The 14949-nt window shown below is 40.0% G+C and overlaps 1 protein-coding gene across 5 annotated transcripts in view; it reads left to right on the forward strand.

Moving 5' to 3' along the window:
- Positions 1 to 14949, forward strand: part of DAAM2 (dishevelled associated activator of morphogenesis 2) — a 189276-nt gene that overhangs the window by 14762 nt on the left and 159565 nt on the right. For 3 of the 5 annotated variants that reach the window (XM_052683160.1, XM_052683149.1, XM_052683189.1), the window contains exon 1: positions 11335 to 11546. The exons of the other annotated variants lie outside the window; for them this stretch is intronic. The gene's annotated coding sequence lies outside the window, so the exon portion shown is untranslated. Of the gene's footprint in view, positions 1 to 11334; positions 11547 to 14949 lie in introns of those variants that run through there. 5 annotated transcript variants of the gene reach the window in all.

The raw sequence follows: 14949 nt of genomic DNA on the forward strand, positions 1-14949 counted from the left end.
TTGAGGAATACAGACAACATACTCCTCAATAACACATGCTGAGTACAAAAGGCAATGTACGATGCTGTACAATTATTTTCACTGCTCTATTTTACAGTCAGTTTTCCATTGCATTGTCACATTCAAAATCATAACTTTTCAAATTCATTACAATTGAGCTGGGGATGAACAAATAACAACGTGCTTTCTAAAGAAAACTCTTTGTGCCTGTTTGAAAAATTATCCCCAAGAACCTATGTAATTTTTCTGTAGCATCATGGAATCAAGGTGAGAAGTGGATAGAAAATCTTGACATCTTTACTTCCTCATGTTTAATCTCGTCTCCATCTACAAAGTTTTGACCTCAAAGAAAATGTCTCCTTGTGAGTTGACAGGCTTCAGAGAAAAAGAAAATCGTATTTTTCCAGCCATCCAGGTTAATTAATAGAAATAGCAGTGGCTGTACCACTGGCTGAAAACCTAAAAAAAAAAGGTATTTTGACTCTCTTTGTTGAAATGCAGGATTGGGATGGGTCTGACAGAGTTCTGAGGTAAAGAAAGAGTGAGTAAATGAACGAGTGAACACAGCTGTAAGGTGCTATGAAGTTTTTATTCCTGTGTGTCTGGGATGACCACATTACTCATATAAGTGGTTGAGCCTCAAGTGAGTTACTCAACTCATCCCAGTTTAAAAAAAAAAAAAAAAAAAAAAAAAAGCTTATTTGCTTTTAATTTTTACGAATTTGTTGATTTTAGTAGTTGTTTGCCTTGCTTTTTCCTCTTTTAGATGATATCAAGTCAGAATAGGATTTAGTTATATGGTCAATATTGACATGGTTAAAATGTGCACAGAAGGCTTTTGAAAAATATGTAAGGATCACATGGTTGGGTAATGAGATGCTGTGGATCTGGCTGTTGCAAAAAAATGCAAAATTAAATAGCCAGTGTGTCACAGCAAAAGCAATGGTATAAAAATAAGATCTGCTTAATAAATCAGCTTATAGTTATTATATGTTTCAAAATAGAGATTTGGTGAGCTGCTCGAATTCAATTTCGGTGGATTGGAATGAAAAATTGTTACAAATGTAAGCATCATAGGATAAGCTACCCTGCATTCAGACTGAGGGGTAAGGTATAATGCTTTGTGAACTTCACAAGAGGGCTTCTCTTTAGGGAACATAAGGATAGACTGACTCATGAAATTATAATACAGGGAATGAGTATAGAGCGACCTAGGGTCCTGGGTACACATGAGGGCTTCCCCACATAAATCAGGTAGAAAGGTTTGGTTGAAACTTCTTTCTGTGAGTTAAAGGTCAGAAATCCTAAAATGTAGCCTAATATATATCAGTGTGATGGAATCCCAGGCAGCAGGACTGTAGGTGAGGAAAGAAATATCAACGTCAGCAAAGTAGGAAGAAACTGTCTTGCAAGAAAACTGATTGATTTAGGTTGACCCTGAACTGTGGTGTTGTTTTGAATGTGTGTGAGGTCTCCCAGAAGGGGATATCTTTGCCTTTATGAATGCTCCCTGGAAGCATAGGAAGGACTGCAACAGAAGGAGAGACTGATGTTAGCATGAAATGTTTCTCCAGTCTGTGCTAGCAAATGCCTAAGAGTAACTCATCACAGGAATGGATGATGAACCAGATGTGAGCTCATGCACCAGGCTTAGTGGGCAATGCAACAAGAGCAGTGCTGTGGTGAATGTCTGTTTCAGACCACCTAGTGAGAAAAACAAGTAAAGGAGACCTTCAGGAAACTGGAAGAGTCATGTGGTCAAAAACACAGATACTGATGAGGATTTTAACCATCATAACATCTACTGGAAAGGCAATATAGTAGGGCACAAGTAATTCAAGAGGGTTCTGGGCTGTACTAATGACAGCTTCCTAATACAGATAGTAGACAAGCTGAAGACAGGAGATGCTCTAAATGGACCTGGTATTTACAGACAAGGAAGAAAGGGATAGGGATGTGATTGTCCAGAGTACCCTTAGCTGCAGTGACTGTGGGATGGTAGTGGTCAGGATTCTGAGAAGAGGGAGCAAGATGAAAAACACAAATTTTGCTTGAATTTCAAGAGAGCAGCAGATCTAGTCTTGACTTGAAGAATCACGAGACATGGCCCTTGGGAGAAGAGAGTTTCAGGAGAGTTGGTTGCTTTTTGAGGATCACTTGCTCCAAGCTCAAGGACAGTCTGTTCTGATGAGAAGAAAGTGAAAGAAAGGTGAGACGATGCCTACATGAATGAGCGAGTAGCTTGTCTTTAGAAATCTCAGGCCTCTGAAACCAGTTGCAAAAATCAGGAATATTTAACCTCAATGGAAGAGGATCAGATTAGAGAACATTTTAACAAAGTATAAATACAGAGGTCACTGATACCTGATGCATTACACACATGAATGCTGAGGGACCTGGTTGATATCACTGTGAAGACACTCTTCATTACCTTTAAAAGATCAAGGCAACTATGCGAGGTTCCTGAGAACTGGAAGAAAAGCAACTCTTACGTTTATCTTCAAGAAGGACAAGAAAGAGCATACTGAGCACTACAGAGTACACAGCCTCATCTTAGTCCCTGAGAAGGTGAGTGAATCAAATGTTCCTAGAAACTATTTCCAAACATATGAAGGACAAGAAGGTGAATGGAGGTAGTGAGCATGGATTTGTTAGTAGAAATTATGCCTAACCATTCTAACGGCCTCTGTAATGAGAAAACTGGTTTTATAGATGGGAGAGAGAAATAGATGCTGTTTGTCTTGACTGTATAGCACTTTTGATACCTCCCTCTAGTATCCTTGTTGAGAAATCGAAGCAGTGTGGGCTAGATAATTGGACAGTGTGGTTGCTTTATAACAGCCTGAGCTACTGGGCTCAAAATGTTGTGGTTCATAGCGAAAAGATCAAATGAAGGCCATATTTATAGTATATCCTTGGGTGAGTGCTAGGGTCCAAAACTTCTTAACAACTTTGTTAATGACCTAGATGATAAGACCAAGCACACCCTCAGCAAGTTTGCAGACATCATGAAATTGGGATGAGTGATTTTTAAATCAGATACTTCTGTTCAGAGCCACCTCAACAAGTATCTCATGAAATTCATCAAAGGGAAATGCCATGTCGTTCTCCTGGGGAGGAATAACATCATGCACCAATATAAAATAAGTCTGTTCAGCTGGAAAACAGCTCTGTGGAAAAAAATCTGGAGTCCGGATGGGCAACAAGTTGAACATGAGTTTGAAATGTGTCTTTGTGGTAGATGCCAACAGGACTGGATTAGGAAAAGCAATGTCAGCAAGTCAAAGGAGGTGATCCTTTCCTTCTTCAGCCTCGATGGGACAAATCGGAAGTGTTGCAACCGATTCTGGGCTCCACAATACGAGAGAGCGATGGACATACTAGAGAGAGTCCAATAAAGGGTCACAAAGTGATTAAGAGGATGGAACAATTGACATGCGAGGAGAGACTGAGAAAGATAGGACTGTTTAGCCTGGAGAAGAAAAGACTCGAGGTGTATAAATAGCTGATGGAGAGGAAGCAAAAATGTAACCAGATGCTTCTCAATGTAGCCTGGAGACAGGACAGGAGTTAACGAATTAACTGAAATACAGGAAATCCCTGTATTCAAACATTAAAGCAAACAAAACCAAAACAAAAACAACAGTAGCAACACTTCTTACTGTGAGGCTGATCAAATATAGGGATGGTTTGCCCAGAGAGGTTGTGGAGGCTTCATGCATGGAGATTCTCAAAATCCAGCTGTATTGTGTTCTAAGCAACCTGCTCTCATGGCCCCTTTGAACTGGCATATTGAAATAGATAATGGCAGAGGTCTCTTTCAACCTCAGCTACTCTGAGATTCTGTTTTTTCCCCTCATGACTGAGTCACAGTTCAGTAACTGCGGTCACAAGTGGCACTCGTACTGGGGCCAAATACTATTTGGGTTATGCTGTCTTACATCCTCTTAAAATAAGTTATTCCAGGGCAAAAGTGAGGAACTGTGGCAAAGATTGAAGTTTCTGGAGTTTGGATAGAATGACTTCAAGTGCTATTTATAATTTGAGTTTGAATATCAGCCTTCAGTCCCTAGAGTTTCTAATGTGACGTCTTTCATTAATATCCAATTACACAAAAAGTAAATAAATAAATTAGTAAATAAAGAAATAAACAAAACCTGACTTTACCCAATGTCGATAGGTTTGTGTTAAAACTGACTTTGCTATTTCAATGGAAAATGGGGTTAATCAAGTGAAAACAAGACCCTGTGTTTCTATTATCCCCAAAAGACTACCGTTTCTATGAATAATCTTAATGCACTCATAGAAGAACTGACTATTTTAATAATGTTTATCTTAAAACAGCTTAGTTAAACGTCATTGGAAGAAAATTAGGACAATGTTGCTTTAATGATATTTCCTAAAATGGCAGTACAGCAGTGTTTGTGGGATGTCCTGGAGCACAATAATTTGTCTTTAATTAAAATGAAGCAAACAAACAAACATAAGAAGCAACAACCGAAAACAACCTAATAACAAGTAAATTGGCTGACTGATAGAAGTAAATGATTCACAATAGATCTGGCCCTAACTCCTGGAAGTTATTTCTCTAGAGCAGCTGATACAAAGAATTCAGAGCCAATTGTTCTGTATCAGCTGAAACCCATTTTGTATACGCTAATCACACTCGGCACATTTTTTTTCCCTCTAACATTGATAACCTATGATCATTTCCACATACTTAAAATTAATGGGTAGAGCAACCAATCAACAATTTTTCCATAGTGTAGATGTAGTTGTTGCAGATGTAATGGTACATGTGAAATACTTGCTCTGGATTGGATTATGTAGTATGCTGCAAGTACCATTGAGTGCTTCAGCAAAGAAGCATTTAAGTTCTTTCTTGCCTCTACATGCATGAGTAGTACCCACTGCCTACATCTTCTTATACTTAGTGTCATGAATGTGCTTAGAATCCCTCTGGTTTCAAAGTGATTTAATCAAAATACTGGAAGATCAGCTTTCACTGAAGTTAACAGAGGCCACACAAGAACTTGGTACAGATTTCTTCTGTAATTTCTTTTAAAAACTACAGAAATACTAGAATATTATAAAGAATACTAGGAAATTAGAAAGCTAAAAGGAACTCTTTATGTGTAGTTGCTTCTCCAGAAAGCTATCTCTACTGTCACATCAGCTCTACTAAATTGTCTGAAGGTGGTTTTTTCCTACATGATGAGGTCCTTGAATACAGAGAACTTAATATTGAGAGAAGAGCAAATCAGAAACCATGCATATCATTCAGGTTAGTTCTGATTTTCATGAGGAAATCCTAAAAATCTTAGGAACCGGATTTTAGTTATCACTTTTTATTTTCTTAAGCTTTCATGATGTTACCTACGTTCACAAGGCAAAAGGAATATTCCACCTGCTGTGAGGTGTTCTTCAACACAGAGCAAGGTTACAGCAAAAAGGGCTTTACTGTGCCTAATTACTGATAATCCAGGTGTGTTCAGAAGAAACATAACTCCTAGTGGCTTTGAAATTGTAAGCTCCTACTCTTGTTCTTTCCACCCAGTCACCATTTAAACAAAATAGAACAGAATTGTATCCAAGCTTTGCTACAAGTTTTAGTACAGCTGTTGTCATCCAGTTTGAAGGTCAGCTTGATAATTTGCATTTGACCACATTAATAATCTAAACCGGAAGCACATAGGAAATGATAATCTAGTAATGTTCTTGATTTTACGCTCTAGTTTTTCTTTTTCCTTCCATACTCAGTCCTTTATTCTTCCAGAATGGCCACCAATTCAAGGAAAACTTAGTGTTTCCTCCTCTGTGTAATTTAGAATCCTTCAGGGCTTCAGTCTGTTAAGGAGAGCTTGTGCATTCATGAGGAGAGCTTGTGCATGAAGTCTAATTGCACTTAACACTTCATCATTTTAAGTGTGCTTTCTATTTCTCTCATAGAGCTTGTAGCAATCACAGAGTAAAAAAAATAAAAAATGAATTAAAAAAATTTTAAAAAGCATGAAAACTTTTTTTCTATGATATTTCCACTGTACAACAAATATTGTGAAGTCATGTGAGCTAGATCTCAGTCCTCACAATCTGCAGCACTATTTACATGAGTGCAATGAAAGTGCAAAGTGCTGTTGAATTAAGGTGGTGTACATTTTTTGTGGATGTAAATTATTTATATGAAGTATAAAGACTGGTGAATCAGTTGCCAGAGCTCAAACTCAATCATATTTCTGTCAAATCGAGTGATAACTCTCCAACAGTTGTCTTCAGAGATGTGATTCTTGTTGGTATCTTAAGTAAGGAGAACCCAGATGACTGTACAGCTAGCTGATACATGAAAATTACATTTGCTAAACTTCACATTCTTTTAGCTACAACAAAGTATAACCTTTTGCTCACAGCTTCAATTTCCTAGCTGTGTATGAATATGCATTGAAGAAAAATATGTTTATCTGATATAATTTTTAAACATTAGCACTTTACATCTTTGTACTCTTTTGGAAAAACAATTTCATGAGATTAGCTACATTTCTCGAGGTGATCAGCTTCTTTTCTGGCATGTGCAAGGATTCAGGAACAAAAAATTACTTGGGGTTTGCATACATAACTCTTAAAAATAATCAGGATCAGTACCTACTTAAATATGTGCTGCTTTCTTGGCATACACCAATATTCTTCTGACTCAGGCTGCCAATGATGGAATTAAATATTGCAGAATCTGGGTGTGCCCCTCTTTATGTCTCAGTCAACCACTTCACATAGAAAACTGTGTATTTTTTGCTTCCAGATGAACTCTCGGTCATGCTGGTAATCACATGTGTACCTCTCAGCACTCCAGTAGACCATGGGTGCTCTGCATTCCCACTGAATTGCACTGTCTTGACAAATTCAACAAAAATGGCTTACAGCTTTCTTCTTCCTAGCCTTCACCCATTACTGTCAAGCAGATTTCCAAGAGAGCAATTCAGCATCTTTTACATAAAAGTAAGGAGCCACATTTCCTTAAAACTTTGTCCCAATTCCAGGACTCCTAAATATACAGGAATTCCTGTAAAGACAGCCAAGTGTTCTCCAGGAAAGTGTGTGTCACAGATTAGGGCAGATTCTCTGTGATGGAAGTTATGTCCAGGAAAATGAGTGTGGGTTAATATTGGTGCAGTACAGGAAAATAAACACCCAGAGCCTCAAAGGCCAGAATAATGAGGTTGGCCATAAAATATTGAAACCAAATGCCATTTGCAATTAATTGCTGAAATATGGTCAGCTGGCTTCCTAATTGATTTCAGCTTCTTACTAAGGGATCAGTGCTTCCAATTAGTTTGCATGTAAACTTTAGAGAATACTGAATAATCAGAGCTTAGCTCTTCTGCAATGAATACACAGTAAACGAATGTCCCCTGCTTGGCATCATGGAGCCAGGACTTGTTCCAGTTGCTTTTCTCCACTGATATGTTACAAATGTCTCAAAAGCACACAGAATTGGCAACCTTGAATGGACTTTTGAAAGAAGTGACTTTTCTAGGTGGAATAGGAGTGATGTAATAGCTCCGTCACCAGTATTGTAAAGGAAAAGGATGTTTAGCTGAAGCTTTCTGTCTGCTAAAGAGCTGTTTCAAGACCCATGAGTAGCTTATTGTCATTTACAAAACCTCAAGGTTGTTCTAAGTTGGTAACAGAGTCTTAATGTACCTTGATCAGTTGTAGGACCACAGAGAAACAGGCAGTTTGAAGATAGCCATTACTTTTTCACTCTGGTTTTGTGCTAACATGAAGTCAACCAAAGTAAAAGCTGGCTGAAATACTTCCCCCAAAAGCAAACAAACAAACAAAAAAAACGCACACAGAGAACCAAAACCAACATACAAACAAAAACCCCACATAGTAGTAATATTGCTTTGCATGGTACAGTGAGGAGATGCTCTAATTATTGTGTGATATTTCAGAGACTGAGAAACACATTGAAACAACTTCTATACAGAGGGTATGAAAGTCTTGCTAATTCTTTAGCCTGTAGTGGCAAAGCAAAAGACTTTGACTCTGTATCTGCACTGAGTGGTGGTGTCAGGCATGGAAGGCTGCCTAGCTCACAGAGCCATGGTGTTTAAACCCATTGTCAGACGAAGCAGGCAGCCTGGCACTTGGTCTCTGCTCACAATGGGCACTTTTGTTTTTAGATTAATATACCCGTGTCCTTTTGACAATGGATCAAACAAACAGTTTGAATCTTCAGAGGCAGAGCAGCATCTCACAGAAGCTTTTGCTTCTTCATTGTATAAGAAATCTGCTTTTGGAAAGCACATAACCAATTTTGGTTTGTACTTCCCTTTTCTCTTGTCCATTCGCTCCTTGTAGGACCCTAAAAGGACTTTGTTTAAATACGTCTAAATATTTGACACATTTGCTTCTTCTGTTTTGTAGCAATTAGTTGTGACTTTGAGGATATGTATATCTGCATTTTGGGACTGATTTCTTTCATATAAGGGAAAAACAAAAAAACATGAGAAAGAAAGAAAATATGGGGAAGTTTTTAATTTGATGTTGTCAGTTGGCATCAGAGACTTCACCCATGGTGCTTATTAGGTTTTGGGGTTGACCTTGGTGGTTAGAGTCTAAAAATGTTTTTAGAAAGAAGCAGGTATTTTCTTTGATGGTCTTATTCCTAAATTCTCAAGGAGCTGCCTGTTTAAGTATATTTGTGCAGTCCTGAGATGTAGACCTTATGCTGTGTGCTGTTCAGAAAGAGAAACATCACTTTTTCTTGTAGCTTCTGGTTTTGTTGTGTCCTATAAGCCGAACGCAACAAGATAGTTTCTATTAAAGGTCAGCTCTTATGGAAGAGGATTACTCTGCAGAACCAAACATTTTTGCGAACTGCAACACTTTGCAGGGATGTATCAGCAGTTCAATATGTACTAATAAAAAGCTGACTTCTCTGGTATCTTTCATCCCAGGCTGTTATTAATACAAACATTGAATTATAGAGCACACAATCTAATGTACTTTTCTGTTGTTGGGGAAATATTCACAGAAAGAATCAGTGATTTATCTAGTTTAATGTACTACTGACTAAATATCGAAGCGTGCAGCAAATTTTGAATGCTGTGTCTTTATTTTGTTTAATATACCACACATTTCTCCTTCAACCAGTAATAGAAACCAGGAGTTGTGCTGTAATCGTTAGACAATGCTCTGTCAATGGAACATCCAGATGCTGCAGTGAGAGGGGGGATGGCTTTCACAAGGATTTGTAAGAACTCTAAGGAACAACATATGTAAGGAAGAGCAGATACTCTTAATTTATCTTCATATTTATAGTGATTTGATCATTCTGGCCCAATGACACAAGCCTGTTTCCTGCTGGGCACATTCTGGTGTTTTGCACATTCTTGTTTTGTGTTTGCAGAGTGATGGAGCACCACTTTAGTTTCCCACAAGACCCATTTTCTTTCCATCATTGGTCTTTGCCTTTCAGATCCACATCTGCTGCAGTGCCTCACTCTGCCTTCCTGTAGACAGGCTCTGCCTATTTTGAACATATCAGATGAACTTTAGCTGAGACGTCAGCTGGTTGATGAGCTTTGCCTTAAAATGAGTTAGTTTTGTTAACTTTTAACTAATGAGCAAGACAAAGGCCATTTATATTGGTTATGCTGTGTCACGATAGAGTGTGCTAAGGTGAGGGAAATTGTTTTGGTAATATGAGCCTACCTAACCTTTCTATCTTGGCCTGCTGCTGCATGCTGGATACAGACTATGGCTCCATATCCTTGTCCACTGGAAGTGGAGGATATTGGGAAAGTGGGAGATGGAAATAGTTAATTATTTCTGCCTCTCTCAACTCTCTTTTTCCAATGAGAAGCTGAGGGAATAGAGGGCAAAAGGGGGGGTATCAAGCCACTCAAGAAGGGCCAGCAAGGGAAGGGGAAAGGTAAAAACCTGTGTCATGCAAAAGAGGGAGAGAGGGAGTAAAAGAGCAGGGACTTGGAGGATAAGATGAAAGAAGTAGCAGGCAGAGATTGAGTGGAAATTGAAGATTAATAGACCAGTAGAAACATATGAATGGAAGGGGGCTCTGACAATCGTAAGATTTCATCTGATTTGTACATGTAAATCATATAAATCTTTCCTGGGTTCTACGTTGACAAACGCAAGAGCATAGTATATCTCATGTCAGAAGAACACTGATGGGTCCCCACGGTTTTATATAAAGTTATTAATACTGAAAATTATAATTTGGTAGCCTGGCTGACTAGTTTACTTACATCATAGTATGTATATGTACCTACAGTGAGAGGATACCTGCTGGGCCTGTTTGTGAAGGAGCATTAGTATTGAAAGGGCTGGATTCTCTGTTTTTTACCCACTTCCTTTCACCGTAGAATCAAAGAAATGGAAAGAAATCACATTGGGTTGATAGCAGCAAGCACCCATCCTGTGACTGTTGTGCATTGGTGTATGTCAGGACAGAAAAGGGAAGACAGTGCTGATTTGTCTCCACATTGTTTGGTTTGGCCTGCTGATCTGAAGGTGATATTTTTCCTGTGTAACTTGCTTTCTCTGCTTGTGCTTTTATATATACATACATTTGTATATATATGACTTTGCTTTGTGATATGTGTTGATTTGTGTTGTCATCATGAGAGTTCAGTTATTGTAATGAAAAACGACTCATGCTCACAGAGAGCAAACCATCTATTGCCATGAATTACAAAGAGAGAGAGAGAGAGAGATTTTGCAGATGGTGTTACTATCTCTGAAACTCGGAGTTACTGTGTAACAGGGAAATGTGATTTCTCCCCCTGCAGACAGCAAGACACACGAGGCAGACAGCTCCCCCGTATTCATCCAGCTATTAATATAAGACAGAGTTGAAAGTGAAGTCAGAAGAAAAAAGGCTGGTTTAAGCTATCTAAAGATAGAGAAAAAAGAAAAAAAAAGACTGAGAAAAGAAAAACACACACAAAAATGGGAAATTAAGGCTTTTTACTTAGTTAAGTCATATCCTCACCGTACAATCCAAACGATCTGTGCTGCTAGAAGGCATTGCCAATAGCAGTGCAGGGGCACTCAGCGCAGAGCTGTGGGGTCGCAGGGAGGCACTGCATCCCACGGGGCTCCCCACGAGCTGCAGAAACACACACAGCCTCTGCAACTCTGGGGACTGGGAACGCCCAACCGCGTTGCGGAGTTGTGTAGAGAAATAACCCTCTGAACCACAACCAAATCGCAACACCCGAAAGCCTTGACTGAAGGCTGAGCCGTGCCTGCCAGGCCGGAGCTTGTCCCTTTAAGAAAGTGCAGCACGGTAGCAGGGGCCGGCCCTGCCTCCCAGAGTCCCGGCGCTGGAACTGGGCTGGGAATGGGAAGCAGTTCCTCGGTTGGGGCCGGAGAAGCGCTCGCACAGCTTCAGCCCCGCTCACTCGGCAGCATCCAGCGCGGGGGAGAGAGTGCGGCGCAGCGCCTGCCGCGGGATGGACGTTCCTGAGCACTGAGCTCAGCCGCTGTAAAAAGCGAGTAGGAAAATACGCGGCTGGATGAAATTGGTAAGTCTAAACGAAAGGCACATCCTCCACCTCGGGCTGTAGTTTTCCAGTCTCTTGGTTTGTAATGCTTTTTGCAGGCCGCTTCTTTAGGTTTTTTTTTCTCTCTCTCTCTCTTTTTTTTTTTTTTTCTTTTTCTTTTTTTCACCTTGTCTTCTAAGCTGAGCAGCTGGGAAAACATGGAGGCAAAATAAAAGTGTAAAAAATCGTTCAGTGTTTGTCAGCTTTTGTGCTCCTGTTTTGAAACTCTCTTTTTGCATAGACGCCACGCTGCGGGAGCTGGATGGGGAAACCAGCAAGTGTTTGTATAGAGGTGGAGGCTGAAAGTTTCTAAGAGTTGTAATTGGCTTTTTTCGTGGACATGACTAAACAGGGAGATTTAAAGAGAAAAAAAAAAAAAAAGAGTTGTTTGATTTGTCATTTACTTTTCCAGAGTAAAAGCAAATCTCGTCCTGAACAGCTTTAAAATGCAGTCAGGTGGGTTTGGCAGGAATAAGAATCGTCTTTAAAACCATGTTATCAGTGGAAACCTTCATGCAAAAGTACTACTGAACAACTGCTGCATATGTATGTTTGAGTTTAGCTAAATCCATTGGCAGCTCTGAAGAGCAGAGACATTACATGCAATTTCCTCTGCGCTGGGCAGAGGGCGGTGCTGCTGCGTCTGGCACGGTCCTCCCTGTGCAGCCGTGGAGCTGGTAGAGGCCGGCGAAAAATCGAGGAGAGAGAAGATGTTTTAAACAATTAAAACAGAAATTGTTCACATATGGACAGAACGACAGTGTGTAACATCCCGTCAGAGCAGTCGGATTTTTTAATTTTGTTAAGAGCTTATGTTTTGCCTGTTTGTAAAGTGATTATTTGACTTACAAAGAAAAATGTAAGTTCTGATGATCCACTCAGATTCTAATTAAAAATTAGAGCCTGATTATATTCCTGTTTCCTTTTGTGGAAGGTGCTGAGGGGTCAGCTTACTTAAAGAAAGAGAGGAAAAGCATAGAATCTCTTGACTTACATGTTGCTTCAATGATGGTGTGGGTAATAATGAAGAACTTGGTGTTAATCAAGCTGTAGACTAAGGAGGGCAACAAGGCTTGTGAATGGCTTGGAGAATAATGCCCTACAAGGAGTGACTGAAGGAACCTGGGCTGTTTAGACTGGGGAAAAGGAGGCTGAGGGGAGACCTTATTGCTCTCTTTCAATATTTGAAAGGTGCTTACAGCAACAGCAGGGTTGATCTCTTTTCACTGGTGACAGGTGACAGGACAAGGGGAGATGGCATCAAGTTGTGCCAGGGTAAGTTTAGGTTGGATATCAGGACAAACTTCTTTACAGAAAGGGTTGTTAGGCACTGGAATGGGCTGCCCAGGAAGGTGGTTGAGTCACCATCCCTGGGTGTGTTCAAAAACCATTTGGATGTGGTGCTCAGGGACATGATTTAGTGGAGGGTTGTGATTCTCTGATTCTATGAACTAATCATCTAATGTAGAAACATCTTCTGTATTTGGCACAAATGCACTGCAGTGGTTAGAGATCTGTAAGCTGAACATGAAGACTTTTAAACCCTGCTCACTAAACTTTCTAGTGCCAGGTAGTTTGGGGAAGGTAGAAACATCTGTACAGCCTTTTTCATAGATATCTCAGTACTGCTACAAGGACAGGGATAATTGCACTGTATTCTTGCTCTGTATAGAGAAGAGTTAGAGAATACAGTAACAGACTGTCCTTATCTGTGTGTATGATACTTGCATGTGCACACAGATGTTAGTATAATAATGCTCTGCTGCTCTCTGGAACAGGAATTTGGGTTTCCTTAAAAAAGGCTTTAAAATGAATTCAGATATTGTTTTAACCAGTGCAGTTCTACTATGAATAGAGAAGGACCGGAGCTATCAAGTTCCTGAGTTGTGCAACATCTACTTGAACTTGGCATTTCTGTTATGACCAGGGGCTTTGGTCGTCGCTCAAGGCACAAGATGTTTCTGTCTGGCTTTATTCCTGTTACTTAACAATCACTTGCAGAGGAGTGGAAAGATTTACAGGTTCAAGTTCTTAATATGAGGCATGCTGAACAAAGCAGATTAAAGGAACTGAAATGACCACATGGATTCCAGTCATTCAGACTCCCAGTCTTTAAACCTCATTGAAGAGTTTAGACTGCTACTACATCAACTGAATCAGTGGAGTGAGTGAAGAAAGTCAATTTCCTCATCTGCAAAGGCTGTTAAGCAGTTATTTTTAGGCAATGATACTAATATCACAGTACCCTTGTGATATTAGTAGCTCACACGGGAAAAAAAGAATCATTATATTCTTCATTGTTCACTGCAGGTATGAATGGCCCTTTGAAATCATTTACTGGATCAAGGGAAAGATTTGTGTCTTTCAGCACATCTCCAGGAACTAGTGAGATGTCTGACTGAAGTACTGAAGAACCTTTTCTTTTTTGCATTCCTTCAAGAGGGCTACTTGATGGGATTAGTCAGCAGTACCCCTCCCACTGTGAAGGACGTGACACACCCGTTGGCAGTGGAGCAAGGTTACTGGGAATACCGATAGAGCTGTCAGGCACTCTGAGAAACGTTAGACACTAGCAGATGCTTCTCTTGGTAGGAGGCTTTTTTTATTCATTGAAAGCAAGTTACCCCCACAGTCATTGATGTTCAGCTGAGGTCTTATCAGCTGCATCTCCCCTCTGTTGTTCATCGTGGTCTGTTTGGTACTGTGCTTGAACTGATTGCCATTCTAAAGTATAGTTTTTCTGCTGGCCTATTATTTCCAGTTGCAGTGTGTATTTTATACACAGAATAGACAGTTTGATGCGACTGGTCCTATTCCATTTTTACTGTACTCTTTGGAAATTCACTTCAGGATGTATTTTATTTTGCTTCTGAGCGCTTTTCTTTGTGTTGCAAGGTCTGCTACAAAAGTAATATCTCATGTATTGTTCTGTTGGCCCACAATGTCAGAGGTGGGTGTTGGTGGTATGACAGAGACCTTGGATCTTCCCACCAATGTGCCATTATGTTTTGTTTCTGTGACAGCTGGCAGCAGAGGGGCAGTCTGACAGAATAGTGTCTGACATGGAATTGTTTGTGAAGCAAAGGTGTTGTTGAACTCCTCCATGCAGAAAAAATTGCACCTACTGATATTCATTGGTGCTTGCTGCACGTTTCTGGAGACCAAACAGTGGATGTGAGCCCAGTGAGGCAGTGAGTGGTGCATTTCAGCAGCATCGACAGTGACAGTGGGTCACTTCCACTGGTGTAGATGTTTACAAGTGGCATGCAGGTTCTTGTTGGTGCTGCAAAGCTAATGGTGGTGACTGTTGAAAAATAGCATTTTTAGCTGAGAATTTGCTTTGTCAAGCAATGTTATTGTCCCCTTTGTATTTGGTGTAGTTTCC

This window comes from Tympanuchus pallidicinctus, unplaced genomic scaffold (genome assembly GCF_026119805.1).
Source record: "Tympanuchus pallidicinctus isolate F22 unplaced genomic scaffold, pur_lepc_1.0 scaffold1, whole genome shotgun sequence".
NCBI lineage: Eukaryota > Metazoa > Chordata > Aves > Galliformes > Phasianidae > Tympanuchus > Tympanuchus pallidicinctus.